At 42.2% G+C, this 21,762-nt stretch overlaps 2 protein-coding genes across 5 annotated transcripts in view; one reads left to right on the top strand and one right to left on the bottom strand.

Moving 5' to 3' along the window:
- MACROD1 (mono-ADP ribosylhydrolase 1) overlaps positions 1 to 21,762 on the bottom strand; it is an 873,108-nt gene that overhangs the window by 339,935 nt on the left and 511,411 nt on the right. The gene's annotated exons all lie outside the window — the stretch shown is intronic.
- The window catches only part of FLRT1 (fibronectin leucine rich transmembrane protein 1), a 292,290-nt gene that overhangs the window by 181,829 nt on the left and 88,699 nt on the right, over positions 1 to 21,762 (top strand). Inside the window, exons 1-2 of one of the 2 annotated variants that reach the window (XM_069740474.1) lie at positions 11,936 to 12,177; positions 14,569 to 15,212. The gene's annotated coding sequence lies outside the window, so the exon portion shown is untranslated. Of the gene's footprint in view, positions 1 to 11,935; positions 12,178 to 14,568; positions 15,213 to 21,762 lie in introns of those variants that run through there. The other variant, XM_069740475.1, reaches the window with a different exon arrangement.

Genomic DNA, 21,762 nt, shown 5'->3' with positions numbered 1-21,762 from the left:
AGATTTTATATTTTAACTGGAAAAGTTGGGGGTCGTCTTATACGCCCAGTCGTCTTATATGCCGGAAAATACGGTATATAAGTATATAACACATATATAAAATATTATTGTAATGCCAGTATTAGTATGCCATTATTAGCAATGTGGCACAGTAAATGAATACAAAATTGTTTGGATGGTCTTAGACGTGTAATTTTTAGTATGATTGTGACCATTGTTTCTTGGATTACCGTGCGTTTTTTTTTTTGCATTATACACATATAATTAAGATGAGTGAATATACAGAAACTGGCACCATGGACAGTTCCCCTGGCCAGGTAAAATATGATGAGGATGTCCTCAGCAAGAAAACCTTTCCAAAGCCTGCCTGGAAATGAGTGCCTCCGCTTTCCAATAAATGAGACTTCCTATGAGGTAGCGGTTCGGCTTGTCAGCGGGGAAGTCGGGCGCAGAATCCAGACAACTGCATAAATAGCAAAACATAATGTTCCCTGTCTGCTGCGGTTCAACAGATGATATTTAAGGGATTTCCCCATAAATAGGAGTGTGTCTGTGGAGCAGGAACTTGACCTGGAATAATTTAGCAGCGTGTAGCAGTAAAATTTGCGGCGCGTGTGTGTGTATAGATATATATTACAAAGCGGGTGCCCAGAAAGACATTAAAATAAATGGTGATGGCTGTTTAGTCATGCCGAGATTTGACTTCTGCAGCTTTCCCTCCCACTCTCACCCCCTCACTCAACACGGATCCCTTGGAGAAGAGCCCAGGAAAGCTGCATTTTTACTGAGTCGCCGAAAAATATAAAATAAATAAATCTTGCTTCCAAAAAATAAAAAAAATGGGTTGCAGACGACAAGAAACTTAAAAACACAATCCTATTATCAAGTTCACTCTCAAGGTAGAAGTATAAAAAGCAGAACCTGTCAATCAATATTTCTCAGATCTGCTGGATCTGCACAATGTATTTCTAACATTAGAGCGGAGTTTGGGGAAGGAATGCAAATTATAGATTAACAACATATGAAACAGTATAATTTACTGTAAAGTTTAAGGTGCTTAAGGGCATGGTAATAGGGGATACAGTTGCACTAAGATTCTGGTACCGGAGGAGGCCCAAAGGGCCCTCCACAGCAGAAGACGACAACAGCATTATAAATGGCACATGACACACAAAGTACAAAAGTAATAATCTAATGGTTGCTTTCCAGCTGGCTTTCAGTGAAAAGATTTTAAGGAAAATAATATTTTGCACTTTGGGTGGTGAAGTGTCCAGAAGATAAGGAAGTGCGTAGAAAGTGGCACGGAAACAAAGGATGGAATGAAAAATGGAAGTAATGTCATCGTCTTTTCATCCCCTCTACAGTAGACACATACATTTATATGGGGATTGTTTCATTTTGCAGAATTCATATTACCTGAAATTACATCCTCAGGACATTACTTGTGATTGTCATACTGCCTGGATCTGACAAATGGATCAGTCCAAGCCCATAATACATTATTGCTTAGCTCTCTAAATAAAATTTAACATTTTCGTATAAAGTGAAATTCTAATGTATCCTTGTAAGTCAGGAAGAAATCCTGTTTTTCGTAGCCAATGACCCAACCTACTAGTATTTTCAATAAATTGCTTGTTCGACGCCACATTTTATCTGGTTACTTCTGCAAACTAGGCTACATACAGTGTTGTATGTAGGGAAAATGTGCAAGACATATGTAGTTCCTGCATCGCTTTATTACAGTGCCATGTAGTAATGCGTCTATGGGAGGGAAGCTGTGTAGTGGACCATGGGAATATTTTCATTCTGGCAGATTACTTCTGAATCCAACAGGCCACTATGCCTCTGTTTGAAATGAGGCTTCATACACTTCTATGGGTGCTTGGAGGTTGTTCAAAGCATTAAAGGGGGTATCTGGGATTTTACAAAAAATGTACCTAGGCACTAACAGTAACAGGCAGGTAATTGCACCTTACCTGCCTGTTGTGTAAGGCGCGTTCCTTCCCCCGCACAGAGCGGTCACAAATCCTATCGGGGATTCAGAAGCTTCTACTGACATCACGTCTACAGAGCCGAGGCTTCTCTTCAGCTCTGCTCTGTCGATGAGGCAGGACTTCCAGTGTCATTCCGACTGACAGCCAGATCCCCACTGCCTAACTGGGGAAGCCGGCTGTCAGTCAGAATGACACCAGAAGTCCTGCCCCGCCGCGTTGGCACCTTAATCCCTGGCAGGAGCGGTTTGTGCCTGCTATGTGCCAGGGAAAAATGGTGCCGTCACAACAGGCAGGTAAGTTGCAATTATTTAACTGTTAGTTCTTAGGTTTTTTTTTTGTATAGTCCCGGATACCCCCTTTAATACTCAGCTGATTGTGATTGGTGATGACAAATAACTGTACATGCCGAAGAGTATAATTACCAAATATTAGTCTGATACACATCTCTTCATCCTTACAGGAGGGATGCCTGTACTCTCCACATAATCTGTAGGGTATTAGAAATTAAAATATGTAGGGTTCATACAGTATGTAGGTGGAACAGCTGCTCCTTTATTCAAAGGAACATGGAGTTGATCCAGTGGGCATCTCTCATGCACCATTGATGAGTTTCTGGGCTTACTCGGTTAGACCTCCCTTCAGGTCAAATAAAGTCAATAGAATCCTAAAAAATCTGAGGCACCTTAATTGAAGTTTGTATGTTCCCCCCGTGTTTGCGTGGGTTTCCTCCGGTTTCTCAGATTTCCTCCCACACTCCAAAGACATATTGATAGGGAGTTTAGATTGTGAGCCCCAATGGGGAAAGTGATGATGATGTCTGTAAAGCGCTGTGGAAATTAATGGCCCTATATAAGTGAGTAAATTAAATAACATGATTAGCGATGAACACACCCATGGAAGTTTTGGTTTAACCGAGCTATAGTCCAACGTTCGGCTTGGGTACCAAAACTGTACCCAAACTCGATCCTGAACCCCATAGAAAACAATGGGGACCTGAACTATGAAGCTGGAAAATATCTGTGTCCAGTACAAACTCGGAACTTTACAGTTTGGGTTCACCCATCTCTAAAATGATGTATTCTACTTGAGTATGACCGTGGTAAGATACAGACCCAGATTTCATGTAAAAAAAAGTCTTTTAAACAATTATATGGCCTTTCACACCTAATCAGATTGCTGCAGGTAACAACAGTAAGGTGCTTGTGCAGCGGCAGTTATATGTCTCTAAGGGGCCATTCACGGTGCATTTTGGCTTTTAGAAAGGATTCAGATAGAACCATTGACAGAGACGATTGGCTAATGGACTACTTTTGTGCTTTTTTTTTCCAGCAGTGTCTGGTTCCTCTGAAGACTACGTTCTTGTGCCTGTCTGTAGAGACAAACAAAGGAAGGGCAAAAATGCTATTTGAATGGACCCCTATACTATATTTAGAATGCATTATCACTTTACCAATGCACCTAATGACTTTTCTGCAAGAACGTACTGTGTAAAATTCACATAAAACATTGAATATATGAACCCGAGTTGCTTTGCTCAATAGTTTACCTGCACAGAGTAATAGGTCAAGGGAAATCGTTCTATAAGTTTCCATGATGAAAAGAAATGTCTTCAAAGTCCTAAACGTATCTGTCTAGTAGGAGTAGTATCTTGGTATCAGAATCATCCGGCAAGTGCAGCTTGTAGTCGGAGGTGCAGACATGTAAACCTTTGCGTTTGTTCATGAAAATGTAAAGAAAAATAGCGATTGACCTTAAAATAGCATTTGTCTTTCATGCGTTAACCCCATGGGCTAGCCAGAGCCTCAGACTAGCAGCTTAAACAGTGTCTGCGTCTTGTTTGGGCTCAGTCTCTGCTTCGCTTTCTGGTCGTTGTGCCAAGTGCATTAGTGCTGGATGGCTATAAATTGTAAGGAGCCAGGGGCTCTGTAACTCAGCAAAGCCCATGGTGAGTTGGTTGGGAAAACAGCGTCTCTCTTCTCTTTCATATCTTATTTACAGCTTTGTTTTTCTCTAAGTTGCCCTCTCTGGATCTTAGAAGGTAGGTCTAGCGAGATCACCCCCCATAAAACATCAGCAAGGCACGAGTTGTTACTCCCTTTTCTCTCTCTCTCTCCTTCCTGCGTCTCCAAATCAATATTAATTCATTATCTCCAACACTTGCCAGATATATTTATTCTCTTCTCCCCCCCCTTCTCACGCACAAACACACACTGCTTCACTCCCAATCCATTAAGGATCTTGATTTATGGGTCTCGTGAATGGTTAAGAAATAATATTATAATATAAGTGTATATTCTGGGCAACAATTGTGCACCATATCCTTAACATGTACATATATATTAGCGTAGGTGTCTCGGGTGAATGGTATCTGGAGGTCAGCTTGAGTGGGAGTAAGTTTGAGAATTGAAGGGTGAAAGAATCAAGTAATATATAGAGGTATAAATATAGGTGTAAGCACTTAGAGGGTCATAAAAGGTATACATTAAATATATAAATCTAGGTGCACTTAGACGGACAATCTGTCAGATGTTTGCTGATGCAAGGCACTCATTGTGTCAGATGTAACAGGTTTGTCAATAGGATTTTTTTTTTAATTAACGTAAGAAACACTTGAAACTTCCAGACGGAGTGACAGACGGAGGTCTGACGGGAAGTGAGTGTTGGCTCAGAGAAAACCAAGATGGGTTCTAGAACTCTACGAGCCGTGAAACCATACATTCTCTCATCATCAGTGGGTTCATGAATAATGACGCGACCCTTGAAATGTCATGCGGAATACATTGCCAAGGGATCAACCATCATAGCCGGCCAATCAAATTTCCAAAATCTCCAATGATTCCGAGTATACAGTGATTATCACTAAAACCTTTTGAAGTCATGCATCACAAACCTCAACCTTAGATGATGAGAGGCCCCAAGATGGAAACATAAGATCAGTAGATGCCGCGTTTGATGTAAACATACCTCACCATGTGCCACTTGTTGAGGTTTGCAGGTCTTTGTTAAGAAATAAATGCTTGGTAAATTAGCCGTTCAGAGCCACGTTTAGCAAAGGGAAGTTTTGCATTTACCTCTTGGGGATGTGCTTTGTTTTCTGTTGGTGATTCGTGAGGACAGGCTGAAAGCAGGCAGCAGTGACATTGCAAATTAAACATGACACACGCATGTCAGTGAGCTACTCCACACGTACATACGCTCATTTAAAATAGGGTTGGATCTTTGCTTATAGGAACCACTTAACCGCCGTGATGCAAGTCCCCAACCACAGCAATATTTAGCCTTTCCCTTGCCAAAATCGTGGTATGGCTCTAATAACGGAGCGACACTGTGCTCAGATCCGGGCTGCTTTCCATGTGATGAGCGTAGGGAGGGGAAGGTTTATTTAGCCAGAAGAGAAGCAGAGTTCAGTTCTAAATATTTGATGTTTTAGGATCGTTAAGCATAATTAAATACACTGATGTTAATGCCGTCCGCTCAGTGGAAGTGACAGGCGATAACTGCAGCATCTTATGAGTCCTTTGGGAAAGACTCACAGGCTTCCCCTCCACTTCTGTCTATGGATTATGGGATGATAGAAGCAAGAGAAGTTTCTTCTTGCAGACAGACAGACAGACAGACCATCCTTCAATATTAACCCTTGGAATGCCAATCATAGATAAACCAGTCATTACACCTGTAAGTGATCTCTTAGAGATAAATTTACTGATTTCTTTTCGACTTTTTTTCCATCTCATCCATGAGATTGTAGAAAAACATTTGTGCATGTTTGTTCACGGATGAGGGATCTGATAACTTTCATCTCCGATGGCAAAAATCTCGGAGTCTGTGACCAGCTTTAGTAATGCTGTATAATGATGGTTAGAAATATTCACTCCAGGACACTACTAACGTAATGTGATGCAAAATATTATCCAACACACAGAATTATACAGTTTCCAATATTCTTCCGGACAGTAATCCACCACAAAAAAAAATAGTATGTGTAGTCTGTTCCTGATTACTCGTACACTCATTTGTGTAATGGTTTCAGAGGACTATAATTACGTTCTCCAGGAGCATTATTCATACATAAGCACCAGAAGCTACTGGGCTTCATTTCCATTTCCCCATCTTATGTAATTCTGCCACATTTCTAATTGTAAACTGTATTCTGTATACCAAACGGCATACGCTAGAATTTACAAATCTTGAACATGTTGCCCTTCTTCATGTGTTTTGATTACATAACATTATTTTATGTCCCTCCATACGACTCTTACCATTTTTATTTCTATATGGATTAAACTGGCCATACTCTTTCAGTAGCTCCGTCTGCCTAATGAACTCCTCCAAAATATGCTCTTGGATGAGCCAACTGTACTTGTTTTCTGAGTAGCGAATGTGGAGTAAGCAGCTGTCAAATACTTCTGGCAGTGGCTTTATTTCAGGATCAGGCATGTTGAAAGTTAACATGCCTTACCATTTTCCCAACCCAACAAAGGTCGTGCATGTCATTAGATCAAGGCTTCTCAATATTTTTTCTAATGAGACATTGCCAGCCAGAAAATGGTGGTGGCCGAGCCTCGCTATTGTTTGTAGTCAATGGAAAAAAATGTATCTCCGTTTTCCTCCTGAATCCAACAGCACATTAGAGGGGGTTATCATTTCTGGGCTCACTTTCACATTTCACATCTATCGATCGTGTACGCGTCCCAGTAGATATTAGGTATCACCAGTTCTGCTCACCTTCCGATGCAGATCTCCCTAGCAGAACCTCAAGAGTGAGGCCCGTCACACAGTTTGGATTACGTCATCCAACCACCACTATCATATTCCCAGTGGGGCTCACAATCTAAATTCCCTGTATCTGGAGTGTGGGAGGAAACTGGAAAACCCGGAGGAAACCCACGCAAACATATGGAGAATATACAAACTCCTTGCAGATATTGTCATTGGTGGGATTTGAACCCAGGACTCCAGCGCTGCAAAGCAACAGTGCTAACCACTGAGCCACCGTACTGGCCTCTTGTACAAGTTATACACAGTTTAGGCCCTGCTATATAGCGCCTGTGTACACCACTTCATTACAGATTAATATCTGTGTAAGATCCCAGCCTGTGGTGTCACTCCATTTTTTTCTTAAACCCAACAAGAGCCTGTAGATTGCTATGGCATACTAATACTCTACTCCACCTACCTACGATGCTACAATGAAGGCTACTACAAAATTAGTAACAAACTCTTAAAAATCTACTCTGAAGCCTGTTTACTGTGCTAAATCTGTCACTTTGGACCCCTATTACCAGGGCCATAGCCAGGGCCGTATTTAGACTTTCTGCTGCCCTAGGCACTTTTAGTGCTGCCTCCCCCTTTGGTGAGTATGACACTATCGGCAGTGACTTTGCCATAAATCGCTGATGTGAAAGTCGCCTTTTGCAGCAGATCCAGCAGTTTTTCCGCATCTGCCGTGTAATGGATCACTTACAGCAACACTGCGTTCGGCCTCATTCATTTCCTATGGGAATTGCGGACATGTGCGGCACTTGCGGTTTTGCCGCGATCCGGCAAATGCGGTACTAGCAGCAATGGAAAAAAACACTGCTAGCAGTGTTTTTTGTATCACCGCAAGTGCCGCACATGTCCGCAAGTAGCCATCACTACCTGTCCCTGCACCTTCCTATTTCATCCCTAACCATCCCACTCTGTCCTAAAGCTACACTATAAAGCTTTAGGAAAACAATTTATTACCTGACATATTCCTATGATAATGAGGCTCCAGGCTACGGCGCAGACTGGGACGGGCAGTCTTCGCATCTCCATTCTCTCTGTGCACACCCTCTGTCCCTGCCTCAGTGCCTGTGCACAGACCTCCCTCCACCGAACCCGGTAATCACTGCTCGCAGTAGCATACCGCCAGAGGTCTATCTAGGGTTTCTGGCACCAGGGGCAAGAATTCATTTTGGTGCCCTCCCCCCCCACAGGGCATATGTGATTTGCACACTTAGTCATGTACCCATGAGCTCCTCTCCCTAATGCTCTCAATGTTCAGTGAAAAACAGAGAAGCAGAAGAGAAGCTCGTTGTCACAGGACCATAAGTATGAAAATCGCATATGAGTGAAGTATCCATGTGACGACTACTGGAACCTGCAGAGCTGAATCCTGACATCGCAGCTTCTGATTTCTCACAACGCGTGCACTGCACACTTTTAGGATTCTCCCTTGCCAGTGGACGGTCATGTCAGCACAAGTATGTAATTTGTATACTTCTGACCACATTCTGACTAGACGTGCCTGACCTCGCTCAGTTCATTTTCATTGACGGAGGCCACATATGTCTAGTCAGTACATGACCGCATTAATGTAAATCCCCAGCACGAGAGAATCCTGACAGCGTGCAGTGCGCACTGTGAGAATTCAGAACTCTGCAGTCACAAAGAATGACTGCAGACTCATCACAAACCTGGAATATAGAATGTAAAATCACTGCACTCGTACGATGAAGATATTCAATTCATGTGGATAATTTTATTTAGATAAATGTTCAGGTGAAGCGATAAGTATAAACGTTTCGGCCAGCCCGTGGCCTTGTTCACTAAATCGCCTTAGGTAGTAGATCCTTCCTTTGAATACATGAATATTGCTGCTGGAATATCAGCCAAGAGAAAGAAGTAAATAACCTTAGTGTTAATGATGCCGTAGTTGCCGTGATGCAGGGCCGACAGGTAAACGTTTCGGCCAGCCCGTGGCCTTGTTCACTAAATCGCTGAAACAGAATAAAACACATCGTGAATAACTATGTACAGGACAAAGACAAGATTACATATATACATATATACATATATACAGTTCAGAAAACACGTCCATATTAGTGTCAAGGAAACAGAGGCTATCTAGGCTCATACCATCAAAATTTAACAAGGAACAAAAAACAATGGAGCAAGAGAAATGCACAATAGATTAGTTACAGAAGAGACGGTAGTAGATCCTTCCTTTGAATACATGAATATTGCTGCTGGAATATCAGCCAAGAGAAAGAAGTAAATAACCTGTAACGGGTAATGGAAAAAGTGAGCTGGGTTGCTGCATGACTGGTGTATGTATAACCTCAGATACAACCATAGATAGGCCTAACTTGGCCGTTATTAGAGTGTTTATGTTTACACATCACCTTAGTGTTAATGATGCCGTAGTTGCCGTGATGCAGGGCCGACAGGTATATATCAATGGCTGTATGGGTAGATATAAATGCACTATATAATCCAGTGTGTACATGACAAATCAGTAGGTGATACAGAGCAAAATTACATAACTACCTGTGTGCTTTAAGGGACCAGACAGAGCAACAGTTGGATGCCTTGGAAGAGTACAACTAGAAATATTAGAAAATTCGTGTGGCTTAATGGTAAAGGTGCCGTGGTCGCCGTTGAGCAGGGCAGACAGGTATAAGTACCAAAAGCTGTATGGATAGATGTAGATACATTAAAATAATCGGTGTGTGTATAACCAGTAGATGATACCGATGGTGGAAACAAAAGTATCTAGCTACCTGTGCGCCTTAAGAGACTTGCCAGAGCCAAAATCGGATACCTTGGAACAGTACAGCCAGTACAGCCAAGGCCACGGGCTGGCCAAAACGTTTACCTGTCGGCCTTGCATCACGGCAACTACGGCATCATTAACACTAAGGTTATTTACTTCTTTCTCTTGGCTGATATTCCAGCAGCAATATTCATGTATTCAAAGGAAGGATCTACTACCTAAGGCGATTTAGTGAACAAGGCCACGGGCTGGCCGAAACGTTTATACTTATCGCTTCACCTGAACATTTATCTAAATAAAATTATCCACATGAATTGAATATCTTCATCGTACGAGTGCAGTGATTTTACATTCTATGATTGAGAGGACCACTGGTTCCGTTCATTTGCACCGTCACCTTCAGAACTGTCGAGTGCTAGCCTTCTATACTCTCTATATCATCACAAACCTGGACATCCCCTTTAATGCTCCTAACGTAAATAAAAACATGAGAGTTAGTCAGTATCACAAATAACATTTACATCCAGGTACCTTATAGATGACGTCGTCTGTGGAGCCGTTCTTCTTTTCTTCATCTTGTCCAGATCCCATGATGGGTTTTTTCATCCACAGCCGTCTCTGCAGACTTCCATCTTCTCCTCTCTTGTGCAGAAAATCTCCACATGATGCCCTTAAAGATGCAAGTGTCATTATAATGCTCCTGAATAAAAAATTGCCCCTCACTATATTGTCTGCACAAAATATGACCCCCACACTGTCCCTCTTATGGTACATGCTCTTCACACTGATCTCTGCTTTCCATACCGGCCCCCTCTTCACACTGTCCTCTCACACTGTGTCCCCCCTATAGGGCTCAGTATTTATACTGTACCCTCTCATCATACTCCCCCTCCTTGGTATACTGTCCCCTCCTGACTGTGCCCTTACAATGTCCCTCCATGCTACGCCCCCACTACTCAGTTTCTATTCTGTGCCCACTCACTTTTCTGCCCCCATACTGTTTCCTCACACTATTCCTCTCCATCCTCATACTGTCTCCTCTCACATCCCCCCTGTTCACCATCCTTTCTCCTCATATATTTACCCCCTCACTTTCTATACTGCCTGCTCATCTGACTCCCCATACTTTGCACACATCCCATCACCCTCACTCCCCGTACTCTGTCCACATCCATTTTTCACATCGCTACTCATACTGTGTCCACACACATTCCCTCGTTCGCTCCCCATACTGTCTGCACCCATTCCCCATATTGTTTCCTCATATATGCCCCCCATTTCCCAGTACTGTTTCCTCATACATGTCCCCCATCCTGTATGCATGGCTTGGCTCCCCCATCCTCCCATCTTGTATGCATGGCTCGGCTCCCCCATCCTCCCATCTTGTATGCATGGCTCGCCTCCCCCATCCTCCCATCTTGTATGCATGGCTTGGCTTCCCCATCCTCCCATCTTGTATGCATGGCTCGGCTCCCCCATCCTCCCATCTTGTATGCATGTAACAAACCGAGACTTCAATCTGCTATTGATTACATCACTTCCTCATCTTCTGATGGACAGCCATAAGCATTTATCAATCTATTGTATTTACCCCTCACACATTTTTCTCCTTCCTGGGATATCGTGAAGGTGGTTGCACGGTTTTGTTCATGAATAATGATGTTGAAATGGGGTAATATGATAACACTATCATGCCTAATTCACAAGAATGGAGCACGCACTTGTATGGTGTGCCAACTAGACAAGTAGCACTAATCGCACGACTTTATTCTGAAACAGCCAAACAGTAACATGCAGGACTATGGGGTGCACAAATGTGTCCAACCATATATAGAGCCATGTGCATTAATTCCAATTTTCGTAACAAGCCCAAAATATATTTGTCAAAAGGCCGCTCCACCAGCAGTTTGATTACTAGTACTGAGAAGTGGTGATGCTGGATGTCAGCTCCGCAGTGATACAATATCATTCTTAATACCAGTCACTATCATACATTGTTACTTCTTTTTAACACCTGGCCAGGAAACACAGACACTGTTGCAAATCCCCGGATCTGGCCTCAATATATGAGCAGATTGTGCTAATTTCCTTATGACGTTAACAGTTTTGGAGAATTTTGTGGAGGCCTTGTGATACCTATAAGATCCACTAGCATTGGTTTGGAATAAGGAGTTAAATATCTCTACAATCAAGCGTCCTCTTACTAGACTCGCATATAAATAAGTCGTCTCCCACAATAATGTATTGCTAGTCCCCCAGTTCTTTCTTTCTATGTGTTTTTTTTTGTTAATTTCTCATGTTCTCGGACCATTTTCAGGTTGTGCAAGCTCTCTATATTCCTCCTGCTCCTTTTTCTCCCTCCCTCTTTCTCTCCTCCTCCTGTTCGCTGTCTCTCTCTCCTCCTCCCTTTCTCTCTGCTTTTGCTGTAATGCATTTCATGAGCGTGCCTTTATATTCAATACAATCTTTATTCACTCCCCTGAGAGGTTACCCTAAAAGGGGGTCAGGCTACCAAGAGCAGTCGCCAATTCTATTGGGGTGCATAAATGGAGGGGGGCTGATTCAGGGGAGGCGATCGGACCAAGGAAGAAAAGCAATTTCTCTACCGTATATGAAAATCTTCTCCTGTCTACAAGGGCTTCTGCACTGCGATGTATAAGAGCGGTGAGAAAGATGCCTTTCTATATTTCCTTCCTCATATCTCTGCATTTCTATCCATCTGACTGCGTTTTATAGGATATTTTCTGGTTTGATGCCAGGTTTTAATATTCCTGTACGTACCTGTTCTTCTGTAAGCCCCTGCTATTGCGCTATAAAACTGATTCTTGAAACTACTTTGGAGGCTCAATCTGCGAATGTCCCATAAACTGTTCCTTATCACATACACTTAATAATAGGAAGCGTCCTATCTACAAGGAATGCTTATTTTGTTTCTACCTCGCTATACAAGGTCACTATCTCGTCGTGTACATATTTGTTGTCACACTGAGAACTTATCTCACAACACTTGGTATATATCTATGTGCTTATCCCCTGTCAAGACCATATCTATGGCATTAATTACTATTGTGGCTTCATGTTTAACTCCTCGCTTTACCTCATCTGACTTATTTTTCTAGTAAAATTCAGGATTTTTGGCTCATACTTCCCATTTGCGCTACCATGACCATTTCTTGCTTCCGCTCTGGCTGAAGAGAGGAGAACGCCCACTATTGCATTTTTTTTGGTTTCCTATGTCCTGATATTGCACCCTAGAGTCTCACCTGTGAATCTTTTCTACTATCTTGACTTATTTCACGGCCCATCACAAGATAATGGGAAGACGAACCCTACGTTGAACGATAATGGTGAGGTCTAGTTTTCTTTTAAGGGACTAACTCTACACTCTTGGCTTTGATGTCTCCTCACGTCTGCTCCTGCCGCCTCTCATCTCATTAAGAAGCCTGCAAAGCTTAACAAGTATCAAAACGAGCCCATTTCGCTTTCTTGCCTCTTCCCCACCTTCTGTTAACACATTAGGAGCTCGTGCACTTGTATTCCGGTTCATCTGACAATTGTACACGTTATTACGAAAGAAGTTTAATTAGCCTGAGACGTTACTTGGGTTCACAGCACATAGACAGCACTGTCAGTTCTCACTTCTCCCTCCCTCTTTTCTCTATCATTCTCTCCTTCTCCTCCGCCTGTGTGTTTTGTTTTTTTTTACATTGTGTGTACGCCTCCAGGCTCTGTTATATCTGCCACATTTCTCAATTCATGGCTGGTGTGTGTGTGATGTTGTGTTCTGTTGTGAGAAAGAAGACGAAAAGGGCCAGCTGACTAAAAATAACTAAACTCTGCGCGCACACTTTTAGAATGAAGCACTTGAAGATCCTTCGTCTTCAGTAATGGTGCTATACTGTATGACAATATGTCCTGGGTATAGTTCTTTTAGGTTTTTTGTGCTGTCTATATGTGGTTTAGATGCTATGAAACTATAGAAAAAAAATGCAAAGTTGCAGCGCTGGGGTCCTGGGTTTAAATCCTCCCACCAAGAATAACATCTGCCAGGCGTTTGTATGTTCTCCCCAGTATTATGGTATACTGAGCATCATATTGGGGACATATTGTACCCACTGTTTCTATTCAAGGTCTAAGGAGTCATGATGACAGCTCAAAGTGTGACTCAATGGTTCCTACTGTTGCTTTACAGTACTGGGGTCCTGGGATCAAATCCCACCAAGGAAAACATCTGAAAGGAGTTTATATATTTTCCCCGTGTTGGCGTGGGTTTCCTCCGGCTACTCCGGTTACCTTTCACACTCCAATGACCTATTGATAAAAGATTTAGATTGAGAGCCCCAATGGGGTCATTGATGATAATTATCTATGAAGCTCTGTGGAATATGATGATGCCGTAGAAGTTAAGCGTAATAAAGTATAAAACAACTGAAAATGTTACATCCCAAGCAGTTTTGGGAACTGCTGCAATAGTACTCGACACCTGTGGATCATTGCTGTCACCATTGATTGCTGTTCTACATATTGGAGGTTGAAGACCACCTTACGTTACAGTAATAGAACTTGGCCGAACGATCAAATTTAGTTTTCAGCATACAACCTATGTATATGAGTGCCCTCCGATGCTTCCCCAATGGATAACTCTATCCATGTCTTCTCGGGGAAGATAAGCCACCGCCAGAGTTGTCTTTGTTATAAACGGCATATGGGCACCTCTTGGAGAAACAGAGCGTTTTTTTCTCTTGCGTTCCTTCCATGTTTAGCATATTAGCATTAATTTGTCGCCTTCTTTATTAGCACCAGTTATTTCTCAGAAGTCAATGATTACCAAGAGGTCTGTGTAGCGCTAGGCACAACACAACGATTGTGAACAATATTAAACATGGTAATAGGTTTTAGAGCATGGACTCATTGATAAAGAGAAGAGCAATTAGCAGATTTAACAATACTCCGGCTCACTGTAAACATCTTATTATCACTTGAGTAAAGGTTATGTTACACTAGATTGTTTCTGCCTTGTTAAATGGTATCTTTCTTTTTTTCCCTTCCATACAGGTATTAAAACATTTCTCAAGACGTCAGCCCGTCAGAAAGCCGCAACGTCACTGTATGGTTTTTCCTTGGGATTATAAAATGAAAGCCTAAGTGGAGTGTACAGTCTTCCTTTCCACACTCTTCTAGATATAACTTAGAAAAGTTAAATAAGTAATTCATGTTGTCAAGTAGCGATATATTGGGAAGAAAGATCCCTCACGCTTCCCCCATACTCCGGAGAGAAAGATCAAACCACCGTTACTTGTCTATGAATACATTCTGGTGAAAAGTCCCTCGGTTTTCTGCCGGTCACGCCACACTGCACTTATTCCATACACTCAACCCTGCCCCCTCTGTCTGTGTCCTGCCATGAAGCAGCATCCCTCACTGCTATAAACTGAAGGTATAGAAGGACTGAAATAAAAGAAAATATTTTTTTAGCTGGAAAAAAAATATGAAGAAATGCTTTAATTTCTGTTTTTGATCTGGACAGTGGAATAAGACCTGTCAAGGGCAGGGGAGAGACCTCCTGTGGATTGCACCTTTCATTTTTACCACCCTTTGTTGGATTTACAAATTTCAGGGATGTGAGCAGAAAAAAAGACAACTACTGATGAAGACTTGTGAATAGCAAAATACAGATGCCTTCAGTGTTTCACTAAAAGGTAAGAACATGGACGGGATAGGTTGTCTGTTTTTACATTATCCTTACACATCTTGTATTTCTAAAGAACACCAATTCAACATGTATTTATATACATGTATGTGTATATATGTATGTATATATATATATATATATATATATATATAGCAGCACGGTGGCTCAGTGGTTAGCTCTGCAGCCTTGCAGCGCTGGGGTCCTGGGTTCTAATCCCACCCAGGACAACATCTGCAAAGAGTTTGTATGTTCTCCCCGTGTTTGCGTGGGTTTCCTCCGGGTACTCCGGTTTCCTCCCACATTCCAAAGACATACTGATAGTGATTCTAGATTGTGAGCCCCATCGGGGACAGTGATGATAATGTGTGCAAAACTGTAAAGCGCTGCGGAATATGTTAGCGCTATATAAAAATAAAGATTATTATTATTATGCACACACACATACATACAATGGGTTTAAAACGTAAGTCATTATATATTCCATTATTCTGTAATTAATGATCAGTTGTGCCCAAGACAAAAAAACAATAGCCACATGGTACTTTGATGGTATGTATAGTCACTTTATAAAAAAATAGATAAAATTAGGTGAAAGGAAATAAAATAGGTGAAAGGAAATAAATTCAGTCAAACAGTTCATAGAATGATGCGAGTCTGAGCTTTGCTTTATGTATATTACTTCTTTGCATGGATAGGTGCCGCTAGTGAATTTATTTAATGCCATACAAAGGAAGCGCAGCAGTGAATGAGTATAAAAATATAAAAATGACCCTGATATAAAGAATGTTACTCTGTATTATATGTACATTTACTCATTTCCACCCTGTTAGTGTATGTTTTTATTTTCCCCAGTTTCTCCGTCACATTGTGTTTAAAGAACATGGCCATTTATCGGTCTGTTCTGCCTCAAACCTGCATTTTGAGCTTGTGACTTAGGCTGTGTTTTTTCACAGTCCATACTCTGACCGCGGGTCTGCTGACCCGAACCTATAGCCTCGTCGATACACTTGAGGCTGTAGATTTGGGTTGGGAGACGGGCATTGCGGCCCGTATGTGGACTGAAAAATACGCCCATCTGAACGTGGCTTTACTCTGGGTCTTAACTGTGTTCTCCACTACAAAAGAAGTTCATCTTAATTTGTATACACTGATCTGGGTGCGGTGCACAGAACATGCACTGATCCGGGTGCGGCACACGGAATATGCACTGATCTGGGTGTGGTGCACGGAGTATGCACTGATCCGGGTGTGGTGCACGGACTATGCACTGATCCGGGTGTGGTGCACGGACTATGCACTGATCCGGGTGCGGTGCAGGGAGTATTCACTGGTCTGGGTGTGGTGCACGGAGCATGTACTGATCTTGTTGTGGTGCACGGAGTATGCACTGATCCGGGTGCGGTGCAGGGAGTATTCACTGGTCTGGGTGTGGTGCACGGAGCATGTACTGATCTTGTTGTGGTGCACGGAGTATGTACTGATCTGGGTGCGGTGCAGGGAGTATTCACTGGTCTGGGTGTGGTGGACGCAGTATGCACTGATCTGGGTGTAATGCACGGAGTATGCACTGGTCTGGGTGCGGTGCACGGAGTATGCACTGGTCTGGGTGTGGTGCACGGAGTATGCACTGATCTGGGTGCGGTGCACGGAGTATGCACTGGTCTGGGTGCGGTGCACGGAGTATGCACTGGTCTGGGTGTGGTGCACAGCGTATGCACTGATCTGGGTGTGGTGCACGGAGTATGCACTGGTCTGGGTGCGGTGCACGGAGTATGCACTGGTCTGGGTGCGGTGCACGGAGTATGCACTGGTCTGGGTGCGGTGCACGGAGTATGCACTGGTCTGGGTGCGGTGCACGGAGTATGCACTGGTCTGGGTGTGGTGCACAGAGTATGCACTGGTCTGGGTGTGGTGCACGGAGTATGCACTGGTCTGGGTGTGGTGCACGGAGTATGCACTGGTCTGGGTGCGGTGCACGGAGTATGCACTGGTCTGGGTGTGGTGCACGGAGTATGCACTCTTCTGACTTACAGGTCAAATAGCTTTCAATGGTCCAATAGGGAATGTTCTCCAGCACGAAAGGAAAGTAGTTAAAGCTTAGCCTTTAATCATATAGGATAACAAAATCGGGAGAATGTGCACATTTTAAAAAAAATACAATCCTTAAGCGTTTCAGGTAGAAAAAAAAATAATTAATTATGGCTATGATTAAGAGTTTTTCTACCCGAAACAGGCAAGCATTGTTTTTTCTTTAATATATGCACATTCTGCCATTTAAAAAAAAAAAATCATATATGATTAGTTTCGGGCAGAAAAAACCTTAATCATAGTTTTGATTAAAGGATTTTCTACCCGAAATGCGTTTGTTTGTTTTTTAATATGTACACATTCTGTCAATTTTTTTATCCTATATGATTAGTTTCAAGAAGACAAACTCTTAATCATAGCTATACCCAAAATGCGTAGGTATACAGTTAGGTCCAGTTAGGAGCTGAAACTCCTAAACCCTTCATCCAATTTTAATGTGGATTCCCTCAAATGAAAGCTGAAAGTCTGAACTTCAACTGCATCTGAATTTTTTTGTTTAAAATTCATTGTGGTAATGTCTAGAACCAAAATTAGAAAAATGTTGTCTCTGTCCAAATATATATGGACCTAACTGTATATGTGCACATTCAGCCATTTTTTTTTTAATCCCGTATGATGAAAGACTATGTTTTACCTACTTTCCTTTGGTGCTGGAGAACATCTTCTTTTTGGACCATTGAGAGCTTAGTGCCAGAGGGTAAAGACAGTTTGCCAGCTGGCGCTGGAGGATAAGGCCAGGTTTATATAGTCAGCATACACAAAAAAACACAGATACAATTTAATATATCGGTCTTTGTCACTTACAGACACAGGAGGTAGAGTATCTGGACGGCACCAACAGCTTTATCAGATTACTGAGCAGGTAATAACGGGAGGTGACAAATAACAACCATTTTTACATGCCTCCGATTGTACAGCACTTCATGGAAGCGCTTTCCTGCTAATGTCATCTTTGTGTGCAGATGCGATTCTTCATGAACTGTCACATGAGAGTAGAAGTCCATTAACACAGCAGTCAGAACGGATATCATTTCCCTGACATTTCAGTATTAAGTATGAGAGACATCACTGGTGGATGGAAGTATAAATGTTACAGCGAGCAGTCAGCTGGGAAAACAACAAGATAGGAAAAAAAAATAAGAAGGCTCGAAAACAAACCTGGAGAACTGCAAGGGTCTCTTACCAGACGGTGCTTACATGGGGGAAGAACATAAAATGTGTCTGAAGCTCTCATTAGCTGATTAATCTTTTGTAAACTAGCCTATGTCCATCTGTCAGGTGTATATGGGTTAAGGAGAGAGCGCTGCCATGGGGCAGGAGACATAGATAACCACAGAAGAAGAGGACAAGTTCATGAGGACCTCGGACCTTTCTGGAGGCATCATGCATTGATCTACAAGGATCATTACTTGTAGTAGAGCGGCTGTGCTATGTACTTAATGTCACTATAAATCATGTATTAACTGTTTTTCACGTATGGGATTACCCATCCTATAGCATATTGTCCTATTCTTTAATTGGAGTTGGTTCTCGTCAAGTAGATGGTCAATGTCTGGCTCTTCGACAGATGATGATAGAAATATGGCTTAATTCTGCTCAATAAGCATGCATTTTAGACCTTTTCTCCAACACATCTGACAAGGGGCATGGCTTAGGAAAAGAGGATGTGCTGATAAATTGTGACACCATGCACCAAAATTGATCGAGAAATGTTGTGCAAATTGTCACCACAAAGGAACCCAACTGATACGGGGTGTAAACTCAGACTGTAGTCTAAGGATGAATCACATTTTTCTTCCTAAAAGGACAAGATGTAGGAGTCTAAAAAACCCAGAGACCAATGTGAATTTTAAAGATTACTAATTGATTTTTTCATAACGCAATCTTTAAAAACGTAAAAATAAAAGTCGACATTTTTGTTAAAGTACACGTAACACAAAAAACAGACTTAAACAATAGGTCATTTTCTGATGAAAGGTGCTTTTAAGTCATTTTACTGGGGTGATTCTACTGTGTTGGTAACAATGATATCTTAATTACAGGTGAGACATATCTAGGGGTTTCCAATTAGAAAAGCTTTGCTTTCAAGGAGCCGTGTTTTGCCATAGAAACTGACTCGAATACAATTATTTTGCACGCAGCTGTCATGATTATATTTTCATGCCACATAAAATAACCTCCAGAAATGCCCTTATAGAAACGCGCACATAGGAACGCGTGTATCTAATGATCCAGTCATTCTGGGATATAGTCAGCACCTTGAATTTCTGCTACATTTCGATACTATTGGAATAATGCTATAGAAGTCTCCTGCTTGCTACATTACATACAGATGTATCACCTTTGATTGTATTTGTAGTGAATTATGCTCAGGTTTCATTAGCCTTATGTCATGGATCCAGATCGGATTACGTACATTAAATTATAGGACATTTTCTAGGAACGTTTTACAGCGGTGCTCCCACAATATAGTGAGAATCAGCCCTTACCATGATCATTAGTGGCAGCTGAAACATTGTTCTTTTGCCAAACTTTTCACAAGAAATTAGTTTTAAAAAAGACCATACTGTGTTAATGCACCATGGAAGAGAATTTTATCAATAGATGTTTTTTAATGACATTCATAAGAGATTGTCTGGTTTAGGAAACAATTTTCAAATACCCAATTAAGATACAGAGTTAGTAGAGGGGGGAGCCCTTTAATTGGTGTCTCATTGAATTACCTGCAGAGTTCCAGAGGACCTTGCCCATCCCTGTATTACATGTCCAGCCCATGAAATTCGCACCATGTAATGCCTCGTTTCTCCTGTAGGAGCAGCACCCTTGCAATGTCACCATAGATTACAGCTGACCGCTGACGAGTCTGACAATGGCGGACACCGATCATATTATCATTGCAGGAACCTGCTAGCAGAACGAGACTGTGTAAAATGGACAACCTCCTGAAAGGGTGTGTGTATCAGAAAACAATAACACGGGGAAAAAAAACTGTCCATAGTCAGCTTATGGTTATCAAAGTCACACCAAATTGCCGAAGGCAAAAAAAGATCCCTTATAAAGAACCCAAATTAAAACTGAACTTTTAATTGTTGCTATACTAAATAAAGGGAAAAACTCATGAAAAACACATTACACTAGATTAGGACAGTGGGTTATGTATTCATTAAAGTGCTTATGCTCAGATCATTGGCAGACTATTGCCAGTAAAGTACAGTGTCAGGGACAGAGTTGCCCCAATCATACATGCAATTTGCTAATAAGTCTAATATTAGGCTGTTGATGGTAAAGATAAATTTCTATGGCGACTGCAGTCATTTATGCCAAGTGGGCAGGATCAGCAGGCTCCTTATCAATGCCTCTGCCAATACCTACGTACGTCATTAGACAAGCCTGCTGCATATTCACTACCTCTTCTATCAATTATTAGCCTGTACGGTGCCTCTAAATATGTAGTAGACCCTGCACCACTGTCTGCCTATTAACGTACCCTGTTCAGAATCTAGCGCCTGCTGTTAAAAGATAGCAGCTTTTAGCTTCCCTGAGATGTTTCACCTCTCGGCATCATCAGGGGAACGAGGCTATAGCAGACAGGGAGTATGGCTGCATGGTGGCACATGGAGTCCTGGGAGGACTCTGTATATTGCTTTCTTGCATGCCATATGTATGGCTGTATTGTGGCACATGGACTACAGTGCGGACTCTATATATTGGTTTCTTGGATGCTGTATGTATGTATGGCTACATGGTGGCACATGGGCTACAGTACAGACTCTATATATTGCATTCTTGGATGCTGTATATAGGTATGGCTCCATGGTGGCACATGGACTACAATGCGGACTCTATATATTGCTTTCTTGGATGCTGTATGTATGTATGGCTCCATGGTGGCACATGGACTACAGTGCGGACTCTATATATTGGTTTCTCGGAAGCCGTATGCATGTGTGGCTACATGGTGGCACATGGACTACAGTGCAGACTATATATATTGCATTTTTGGATGCTGTATGTATGTATGGCTCCATGGTGGCACATGGACTACAGTGCGGACTCTATATATTGCTTTCTTGGATGCTGTATGTATGTATGGCTCCATGGTGGCACATGGACTACAGTGCAGACTCTATATATTGCTTTCTTGGATGCTGTATGTATGTATGGCTCCATGGTGGCACATGGACTACAGTGCAGACTATATATATTGCATTTTTGGATGCTGTATGTTTGTATGGCTCCATGGTGGCACATGGACTACAGTGCAGACTATATATATTGCTTTCTTGGATGCTGTATGTATGTATGGCTCCATGGTGGCACATGGACTACAGTGCAGACTATATATATTGCATTCTTGGATGCTGTATGTATGTATGGCTCCATGGTGGCACATGGACTACAGTGCAGACTCTATATATTGCTTTCTTGGATGCTGTATGTATGTATGCAGGGCCGGCGTCAGCACCCGG

Source organism: Ranitomeya imitator, chromosome 9 (genome assembly GCF_032444005.1).
Source record: "Ranitomeya imitator isolate aRanImi1 chromosome 9, aRanImi1.pri, whole genome shotgun sequence".
Lineage (NCBI taxonomy): Eukaryota > Metazoa > Chordata > Amphibia > Anura > Dendrobatidae > Ranitomeya > Ranitomeya imitator.
Note: the sequence above shows the minus strand (reverse complement) of the source record. Positions and strands in the feature narration are given on the sequence as shown.